Below are 10,516 nucleotides of genomic sequence, written 5' to 3'. Positions count from 1 at the left end.
ACAGCTCCACTAGCAAATACAGTTTGGATGTCGCACAAACCTGCAAAAGAAGACAAACTTTCCCAGGAGCTGCTAATCTGCTGTGCCTGAGGTCAGGTAGTCACTGCAGCAGTCCATCTTGCTCAATGCCTGCAAAGCAAGCAGGATCCCATTGCATCTGGGATGTAAAGCAGCCCCTCTTATTTTCCCTTTCTTTAACCTGTTAGCCTAATCTGCCAACTACTTGGACATTGAAGCTAATTTCCAAAATTGTGAGAATCTGCATACAGAATTTTCCAGTTACCTCTCCTCAAGGAGTCAGGACATGGCAAAGTGAAAATGTCATTTAGCTGGTTTACAGAGGTGCGGCTTTTTTTTGCACCCTGCATATGGAGGTAGAATCCCAGGATGTCTTACTTCTCTGGCATTTTGGTGAGGTGCCTCTTCCAACAGGGTCTTGCTGACTAATAGTCATCCTTCACGCTGGTCATCATTCTGCACTGGATTGTTCTGTCCACGTATTTCCTGCCTTCCAAAATGTCACAATATAATTAGTGACTATCAACTTCAAAACACAAATTGACTGAAGACAGCATAGTGAATGGCCAAAGGAAAGCTCTGTCAATATTTCTCAAGAAGCAAAGCCTTGATCTCTGAGATCTTGGTGATCTCTGTGAACCTATTGGTTCAGTGATGGGTGCAAAAGCTAACGTAAAATCTAAGTACACAAAGTGCACAAAGTCTAAGTTCTTAAAAAGCACTTACAAATTAATTACACATTCAACAGAACATCAGCAAAGGTTACAACCAAATACAAGGTGGTAAAGCTATTGGAAAACTCGCCCTTGCTCATCTCTTGCTTAGACCAAGGGTGGGGCATGGTGTGTAAGACAAAGCAGGCCCATCCCTTTCCATTTATCTCAATTAAATTTCATCTGCCAAGTGCACTCAGCAAGTTTTCTGAAGGTCTTCTGTAGTGTTTTATTACCAACCTGTGTTTTTACAGCCCTGAAATCTTACTCATTAGGGGATTTTTTGTTGTTGTTGCTGTTTCACTCTTCACTCTCTGTCAAGATCATTTATGTTTGACATCACAGGCCATGGAAGAAGATCATTGCAGGACTCATCGATGGATTTCCACCACTTTCAGAATTAATCATTCACTCAAATTCTTTGTTTTTTCCATCTTTTAAATTTAAACATTTTCCATTAAATTTTAAATTTATGCCAGGACTGTCCCTCTTATCCAATGGTTGCTTTGTTTGCATAAGAGTCTTTGGTGAAGCTCTTTCTCAGAAGTTTTTTTGAAATCTAGCAAAATATAGCAATCAGATTTCCCTTGTCTGCAGAGCTGTTGAGGTCTTAAAAAATTGCCAGTAACTTTGTGAGGCAGAATTCCTCTTTCCAAAAAACTGTACTAGTTCTCCCCTAATATATACTACCTGTTAATGTGCCTCTCCTTTTGGTACTTTCTACTAATTTGTCCATGCATACACTGAGCTTATGATCTGTAGTACCCCAAGTCTTCTCTGGGAGTAGTTTAATACAGTGGCACCATATTTGCCATGCTGCCATCACCTGGCTTTGAGACGTTGCATTATTACATTGGTAGGTTCTTTCAGCACTGCTGACTGAATACTGTCCCATATTCAGGTGACCTACTACTGATCGTTTTGCCTATTTCGTAACAATATCTTCTACCAGAGCTTGTGATGAGTCCCCTGTAAGGGTATGTGGAATGTGAGACTTTATTCTTTGATATAAAACTGTCGACCAAAGGCTTCACAAAATTGGGGTGATGAGGAAAAAGACAACAAGCTTGTAGACAGAAATCCTGTATGCTTCTCCAGCTGAGCCCTGTGCCTGGTCATCGCAGCCTGCCCTGTCACCTTGTATCTTCTTATTAAATCTTTTGTTAAGTATCTCTCTGCGTAATCCCACTCTACCTGGTGTGTGTGGGTGCTGCATGGACAATGTGCCAGCTGTTGGTGAGACCTGTGTGTGTCTGAGTGGAATCTGGTGACAGCTACTGGAGTCAGGCGGGGTGTGGGTGCCCCGGCCTGTGGTGCCAGCTGATGGAGCCAGCGGGGGTCTTTAACTCCCAGCCACTGGGGCGGGAATGGTGTTCGTTCCCAAAATTAGCTACTGGGGGTAGCTTGACGTGAGGCAAGTGAGGGGCTCGGCACCCATGGCTGGAGTGGGACTGTGGGTCACAGCCTGTGTGCCCGGTGTCGGCTGCTGGGGAGGACGTGTGTCTGTCTCGTCCTCAGATCTGGTTGTGGGGGGTGTGTGCACATGCATTCACTGGCAAACCTAAAGCTGGAGCAGCCGGTGAGTCCAGGGTCCTCAGGTCCGGGATGGGGTATCAGTTGGGTGGGGGGTCCCTACTGATACCCCCCAGAGGATCATGCAAATGTGGGGAGCATGAGGGATGAGTGTGTGAGTACTGTGTATTTTGCTAGCAAGCACCAAGCTGGGCCAGCCAGTGAGTCAGGGACCTGTGGGCAGGTAAGGGTGCCCAGGGTCCAGGCAGGGGTGCTGGGCGGGCAGAGGGGCCATGCCGGTACTTGAGGGATGCGTGAATGTGCGTGTGCTTGTGAACCTGGAGAGTAACGCGTGTGCCTGCGCTAGTGACCTCCTGTCTCTGCCAGCCCCAGAGGAGCAAGGGACTTGGTGTCCATGTTTGTTTCATGAGTCCTGCATGTTGAAGGCAGCGCCTTGCCTGTGGCAGTGTCTAGGTGACTGGTCATCTCAGCGTCCTCTGTGTGTGTCTGTGAGGGTGTCCATATCTGTGTGTCTCTATGTCTCTGTGATCCATGCTCATCTTTGCTACTGGTTGAACCTGCAAATGGGATAGTGACTGCCATGTCCCTCAGCCTGGGCAGAGGCCCTGGGTCCCTGGGCTGGGCTCCAGCCACCAAGCTGGAGAGGTCCTGGACCAGAGTGGCTGGAGGAGGCAGCCGAGCTCTTTACATCACTTTTGATGCACTGTTGTGGGGAACAAGCTCAGTTTACTAAATACAGGTCACAATTAGGCAAGGATGGTTGGAAATACCCAAAGTGGGTGGGAATTTAACAATTTTCCATCTAGAGAAAGGTGCTTTAAATGTGCCAGCACCTGGTTTTCTCAGCCGAATCACCAAGGTCTAGGGAAGTAGCAGCAATGACTCAATTATCCCTTCTTTAGGGAGGCTCACCACAGGGGTTTGGTTGAATATTAATATCAAAATCAACCCCACTACGGGATGGACGGAGATCCAGGACGCATTTCTGAATATGGCAGGGACTATGTTTTTAATTGATACTGGATTGCTTACCTTAACTAGTGAACCACCACATCAAAAAAATCCCAAATACCCAATCCCAAAGGAAGTAAGGGAAGACATTGTATCGGGTTTTGTGTGGCAAGGTTTTGGTAGCGGGAGGGCTACAGGGGTGGCTTCTGTGAGAAGCTGCTAGAAGCTCCCCCTGTGTCTGACAGAGCCAATGCCAGCCGGCTCCAAGACGGACCCACCCCTGGCCAAGGCCAAGCCAATCAGCGCCTCTGTGATGACATATTTAAGGAGGAAAAAAAACCCCAGAGTTTTTGCAGCCGGATTGGGGAGTGAGAAGTGAGAAACTCTGCAGACACCGAGGTCAGTGCAGAAGGAGGGGGAGGAGGAGCTCCAGGCGCCGGAGCAGAGATCCCCCTGCAGCCCGTGGTGAAGACCATGGTGAAGCAGGCTGTCCCCCTGCAGCCCATGGAGGAAGGATGAGGGGGTGTAGAGATTCCACCTGCAGCCCGTGGAGGACCCCACTCTGGAGCAGGTGGAGGCATCTGAAGGAGGCTGTGGCCTGTGGGAAGCCCACGTTGGAGCAAGTTCCAGGCCGGACCGGTAGACCCGTGAAGAGGGGAGCCCACGCCAGGGCAGGTTTGCTGGCAGGACTTGAGACGCCATGCTGGAGCAGTCTGCTCCTGAAGGTCTGCACCCTCTGGGAGAGACCCCACGCTGGAGCAGTTCGTGAAGGACTGTAGCCCGTGGGAGAGACTCCATGTTGGAGCAGGGGAATGTTGAGAGGAGTCCTCCCCCTGAGGACAAAGAAGCGGCAGAGACAATGTGTGCTGAACTGACCGCAACCCCCATTCCCTGCCCCTTTGTGCCGCTGAGGGGGGGGGAAGGTTGAAGCCGGGAGTGAAGTTGAGCCCGGGAAGATGGGAGGGGTGGGGGGAGGTGTTTTAAGATTTGATTGTATTTTCTCATTGCTCTACTCTGTTTTGCCTAGTAATAAATTAGATGAATCTCCTCTCTACATTCAGTCTGTTTTGCTCGTGACGGTAATTAGTGAGTGATCTCTCCCTGTCCTTACATCGACCCAAGCCTTTTGTTATACTTCTCCTCTCCCATCCCGCTGGGGGAGGGGTGAGTGAGCGGCAGCGTGGCACCCAGCTACCGGCTTACCGGCTGGGCCTAAACCACGACAGACATACAGATTGTCATCTGGATATTACATGATCAAGGCGACATCAAAAAGGGCACTTCATGCACCAACGTGCCAGTGTGGCCTGTTAGAAAACCAAATGGGGCTTGGTGCCTTATTATGGACTATCGTGCGGTGAATCAGGGTGCACCTGCCTTGGCCCCTCTTGTAGTCTGACTCTCCAAAGTGAATGCAAAGGGGCCACACAGGTATAAGTGGTTTTCAGTGTTGGACTTTTCTAATGGATTTTGGCCCATCCTGTTGAAAGAGGGGGACACCCAAAGGAAAACTGCATTCACCTGGGAAGGAGAACAGTATTTTTGGACATGATTACCCCAAGGCTTTCATAACTACCTGTCCATTTTCTGTCAGAAATTGAAGTGCTAAAAGCATTGAACACCAAGGACAAGTGGTTGGTCCAATACGTTGATGCTGTTTTAATTATGGCAGAAACATGAGAAGCATGTTTGGAATGTACTAAACAAGTTCTTGAAATTGTAGAGAAGATGCACCTTAAAGTAAAAGGTGCCGAAGCACAACCTGTTACATAGCAGTGGAATATCTAGGTACCAAGCTAGGTCCTACTGGGTGGGGAATTGCCTCCACCAAGGAAATTATTCATGCGTTTAACCCTTATGATTGATAGGAAAACTTTGCAGAGATTTTTAGAGTTTGTAGGTTTTCGTAAGGAATTTATACCAGATAACAGTGCTATAACAAGTCCCCTGCAAAATTTGCTGCAAAGTACAGGAAACCAGCAGTGGGAAGAGGAGGAGGCCAACACTTGGAATAAAATTATTACACCTATAAGGGACTCAGAAGAATTAGAAACATCAGTGGAGTCTACGTGATATAACAAATAGCATTGGAGTATGCAAGTCGCTGCCTTTTCAGTGTAGAGCGTGGTGGACAAGGCCAGAATTATTCACCACAAAGGGAATTAATCATGCCAAAGAGGTTAAATGACAAAGTGGGACTTTTTTGGATCTTTATGGGATGCCAGGAATAGTTTTTGGATTGTGGAATGTGAAAAAATAGCAGATGCATTTGCACATGCAAATCACCTCCAGGCAGCGGTGGGGCTGTTAACAAAAGAAGGATTAGCCTCTGAACAAGTATTGAAATCCATGGACATGTTGGTGGCAACTCTGGGAATTGAATCAATTAAAGTCACAAAAGAATTCATGCAGTCTTTCTGTATGACCTTAGATAAGGTAACATGGTATGCTGCATGTATACAAGTACAATTAGCCCTTAATGAACATCGGCATACTTTACTAGACACCACTCTCTGTCTGTGGCCACTAGGAATATGGAGTTACAACTTGCCATGCAACATAAAATCCCGATGAGCTTTCAGGGATATAAAGACTGTTTTCTGAGAAGGATGTTCCAATGGGATTTGCCAGTTTTGAGTAAAGGGATGGGAAATGAGACATAGACCAGTGCTCAGCTTTAACAAATGGGGGTTAGTGCATATGGGGTTGGGTAATACACGGAGAGATATGGGAAATCCATACACCAAATGGATCAACAATTCATAAGAAAAATGCCTCAGAACCAAGTTGAGTAAATCTGGGTAGGAGTGGGAAATTTGTGGAAGGAGTGACCCTTGCAACTACTTGAACTTTTCTCTGCCAAAACAATACATGCCTCTTCCCACTGCTGGTTTCCTGTACTTTGCAGCAAATTTTGCAGGGGACTTGTTATAGCACTGTTATCTGGTATAAATTCCTTACAAAAACCTACAAACTCTAAAAGCATTTGGGCAATGGCTTTGTTAGGAAGGGAGTGCTACCCTCTTCTGGAAAAGCATGACTATTACGAAAACACAACTGATAAGCAAGTGTGTGGCTCCTTGGGCTCCTTCTAAAATATGGCTAGGATTCCCCTCTTGCTGTTGTGCCTGAGCTACTTTGCCAGGCCACATGGCATTCTCATTCATCCTGGCAAAGTCTGGGTGAACACAAAAGCCAGGAGGTAGCCCCTACAGTTTAGACTTAGCTGTAGGTCTCCAGTCCTGGCCTTGCTTTGAGGTAGTGCAGACTTCAGGTATTGCAGTCTTCAACTGTACAATGAATATTACACAAGAAGCAAAGATCACGTTTGTTGTGGTTGGTGATACATTGTATATTATGATTAACAAAGGCCTTAATGGCCTTACAGAACTGAGAACAAAAATATTAGTAGTACTGTAGTTTCAACTGCTCTTTACAGTTATTGAATTAGACAGATCAGACAAATAAATTACAGAATTAATCTATTACGACATGGAATTGGTACATCTCTTAGCTAACAGAGTACATCTCTCCAAAATTATGAAAGATGAACTTGATGATCCAAGCAGAAATACTTTTGCAATCGCTGATAGTTGTTAATAGTTATTTTTGTGTGCTGCTCGCCATAGAATCTTGCAATCGTTGACAACAGAATTTTGTATTTGGCAATTCTCTCCCTCTCACCCATACAACCACACTCACTGTGTGTCAGAAATTAAAGGAAGTGCTAAAATCATTGCACACCAAGGACAAGTGGTGGGCCCAATACACTGATGCTATTTTAATTATGGCAGAAACAGTTATGGCACGTTTGGAATACACTTTCAGGAAGATTACATTAATTTCTTGGTTCAGTCCTTCTAGTTGGTGGTTCTAATGCTGGCTCTTGGGGACCATCTACTTGCTGACTGACGACTCTGTTCTTTCATTTGGCTTACAGTTGCAGTGAGGCTAATTTTCTGTGGTATCTGCTTTTTTGGTAACTTCAGTCTCATCAGTGACAATAACAACTTCTTCGTGAACAACTTCTCCAGATGGTTCATGCATCTTTATGAAACGCTGAAGTATTTCAATGTCTGTTTAATGAAACAGAAGTATAATTGGAACCTAGCTGTGGATAGAAAGGTTGTTTTTACCTGAAAACATCAAGATTACACTGTGCTAGGCACTGCCCCTCTAGCTGACTCAGAACAGTAAACCCAGGCACCTGTTTGCTTCCACATGGCAATTGGGGCTCCTTCAAAATCTTCTGAACTCTTTGATTTAGGGAGAACACAGCAGGAGTGATCCTCTTTTCTCAGGAAGCAGTTTAGATTTTCTTTAGGGGCAAAGCTACTTTCAGAAGTTCCTGCTGCCATGAACACAATCTGTGTTCATGGTCCTTGTGTCCGCTTCTTTCCTGAAGGTCATCACCTCTCTGCCTTTGTCAATGTAATGATGTCCCTTGCTGTAAACTGGCTCTGTTAACTGATCCAAGTTCAGAACACAAACACAATTTTTGTCTTCAGAAGGTCAAACTCTGATAATCCTTTTCAATGTATGTAGTATCCTGCACAATGATCCTTTTCTTTCTGATAAGATCATATTTGGATAAAATCACACTGTATGGCTGCTAGTGGCAATGAATCTGAAATATGTAAACAGAATTTGAGAACCTCTTCTCTCCCAAGCATAAATTTCAGTAGGCCATTAAGAATCAAAGCAAAGATACCCTGTCCTTGAGATCAGCATGCCTTTCTCAAGAAAATCTATTTCCCAAATTACAGAAATCCGCATGTAGAATTTTCCAGTTACCTCTCCTCAAAGAGTCAGAACATGGCAGAGCGAAAATGTGATTTGCCTCGTTTACAGAGGAACGTTGGTTTCTTTCATCTTGTTTACGAAGGTAGAATGTCAGGAGATCTTCCCTCTTTCGTCTTTTGGTGGAGTGCTGCTTCTGCCGAGATGTTGCTGACTCATCTTCTATCTCCCTGATTGTTATTCTGCGCGTGATTCTTTTTTCCGTGTATTTCCCACCTTCCAAAATGTCAGAAAGTGATTAGTGACTATTAACTTCAAAATGTGAATTGACTGAAGACAGCATAATGAATGGCCAAGGAAAAGTTTTGTCAGTATTCCTCAAGAAATGAGGCCTTTATCTGTGAGATCTCTGTGATCTCTGCGCACCTACCAGTTCAGTGCTGGATGCATAAGCTAGCTGTGAAGTCTGACTGCACAAAGTAGTCATAGCGTAAGTGTTTAAAAATTAAATACACATTCAACAGAACATCAGCAAAGATTATAAGCAAACACCAGGTAGTAAAGCTTTCTGAAAAACTTACCTATGTCCATCTTTTGCATACAACCAAAAGTGGGATGGCTGTACGGTGCGTGAGACAGCAAGCCTGTTGTGCCAGGAAGATCAATAGTTTTTCACAGTGCTGATCCTAATAACTTCTATTTCAGTCTTCCCGCTTCCTTAGATCTTCGTTTCTAAATTGCTTGGTAACAGACCGCTGCTAGCCAAGATAAAAGAGTTGTCCCCTTTCCTTCCTCATGAGAAGCTGATCACAAAGTGTGCATGAAATGGAAGTACATGCTGCATTTATTGTTGGCCAAAACAAAACCAAAAGCAACTGCTTCTTACCTGCAGAGTTTGCACAGCCTGACTGTGGCTTAGTTGCTCTAATTGTTCCCTTGGGTGAGATAAGTGGAAATGGTATGTTGAAACTTACCATATCCCTATAAGGCTATAAATAGAATAAATACTGTGGGATAATGACATGAACACACATTGCAATATACTTCCTCTTTGGGCTTTCAAGTCAAGCTTAACCTGTTTGTAATAACCTATGGCTCCCTCTGAATAAGTTGAGACTATCAGAAAAGGAACTGACAAGTTCACCTCAGCTTTTAGTGACCAACAATATTTTTGACCAACTCATTGCAGTACTTCAAGGTAGAAACAAGTAACAATGTCTCCTGTAGAAAATTAGTGTAACAGAACTCAATGCAAGATCTGGGGAAAATCTATTTAACCAATTTCTTAACAAATTGGTTTTACACACTTGCATTAATGCTGGCTTGTTGCCATCCGCCTCTCGTAGAGCACAGGGCCTTCTGTTGAGGAGACATCTATGCTACGGTCTTGTCAGCGTGCCGACCATCTGGGCTTCGCCCACTCCTTGGTCTGACTGACCAAGCATCCATCGTTATCGATGCAGACAGTGCCCTCCACTCCTGTTCTGCTGTTTCCACTGGTGCTGGCACGTGCACTGCCATCCACAGCAGTTTCAGATTAACATAAGAACAGATGTATTGGGGCAAACCTAAATTCTGCACAGTAGCCCACCTCCAATAATGGCCAAATCCCAGCTTCTAATGCCTCAAGGAAGAATATTAAGATCCAGGCAATCACCATGTTACTTACCACAACACTTTGGTAGTCCAGAGGTCCGTGTTTAGGACTCCTCAGTAGACTGACCTGACTTTCCCAGTTCTGCTGTATCCTTTTTGATACAAGGGGACCTAAATTGCACATAACCTTCAACAGCCCACATGCAGGAACACTGTGGAATTTTTTTATAATGACAGAATACTTTACGAAGTCTTTTCTATTTCTTCTCTAATAATTTCTAACATTCATATTCCTCTTAACAAGCTGGTGTTTCATGGTGATCATTACTGAAGAGTAATGATGGTTAGACCCTATCATAGTACTTTTCCCTTTCCTTTTACCTACAGTAGATTTCATCTGACAAGTGCAGTCAGCAAGTTTTCTGAAGGTCTTCTGCAGTACCAACCTTTGATTTTATAGGCCTGAAAAGCTTACTTTTAGTAATTTTTTTTTTGCTGTTGGTGCTGTTTCACTCTTCACTCCCTGTCAAGATGAGATGTGTGTGTTAAACACCACAGGCCTCTACACAGCACTAGTGTGACCCATCTGGAGCACAGTGTTCTGGGCTCTCCAGTACAAGAAAGACACGGACATACTGAAACAAGTTCAGTGAAGGACCTCAACAATGATTAAGGGACTGGAGCATCTGAAATACAAGGAAATGGTGAGAGCTGGGACTGTTCAGCCCGGAATAGAGAAGGCTCCGGGAGCATCTTATCAGTGTGTATAAATACTGCACAAGAGGGTGTAAGGAAGATGGACCCAGGCTCTTCTGGCTATCCAGTGACAGGACAAGAGGCAACGTGCACAAAATGAGAAATTCTGTTTAAATATAAGAAAAAACTTTTTAGTAAAAAAGAGTGATCAAACTCTGGAATAAGCTGCTGAGAGAGGCTATGGAGTCTCCATCCTTGTAGATACTCAA

The sequence above is a fragment of the Grus americana genome, chromosome 2 (assembly GCF_028858705.1).
Source record: "Grus americana isolate bGruAme1 chromosome 2, bGruAme1.mat, whole genome shotgun sequence".
Taxonomy (NCBI): Eukaryota; Metazoa; Chordata; class Aves; order Gruiformes; family Gruidae; genus Grus; species Grus americana.
The sequence above is the reverse complement of the archived record's forward strand: the minus strand, read 5'-3'. Positions refer to the sequence as shown.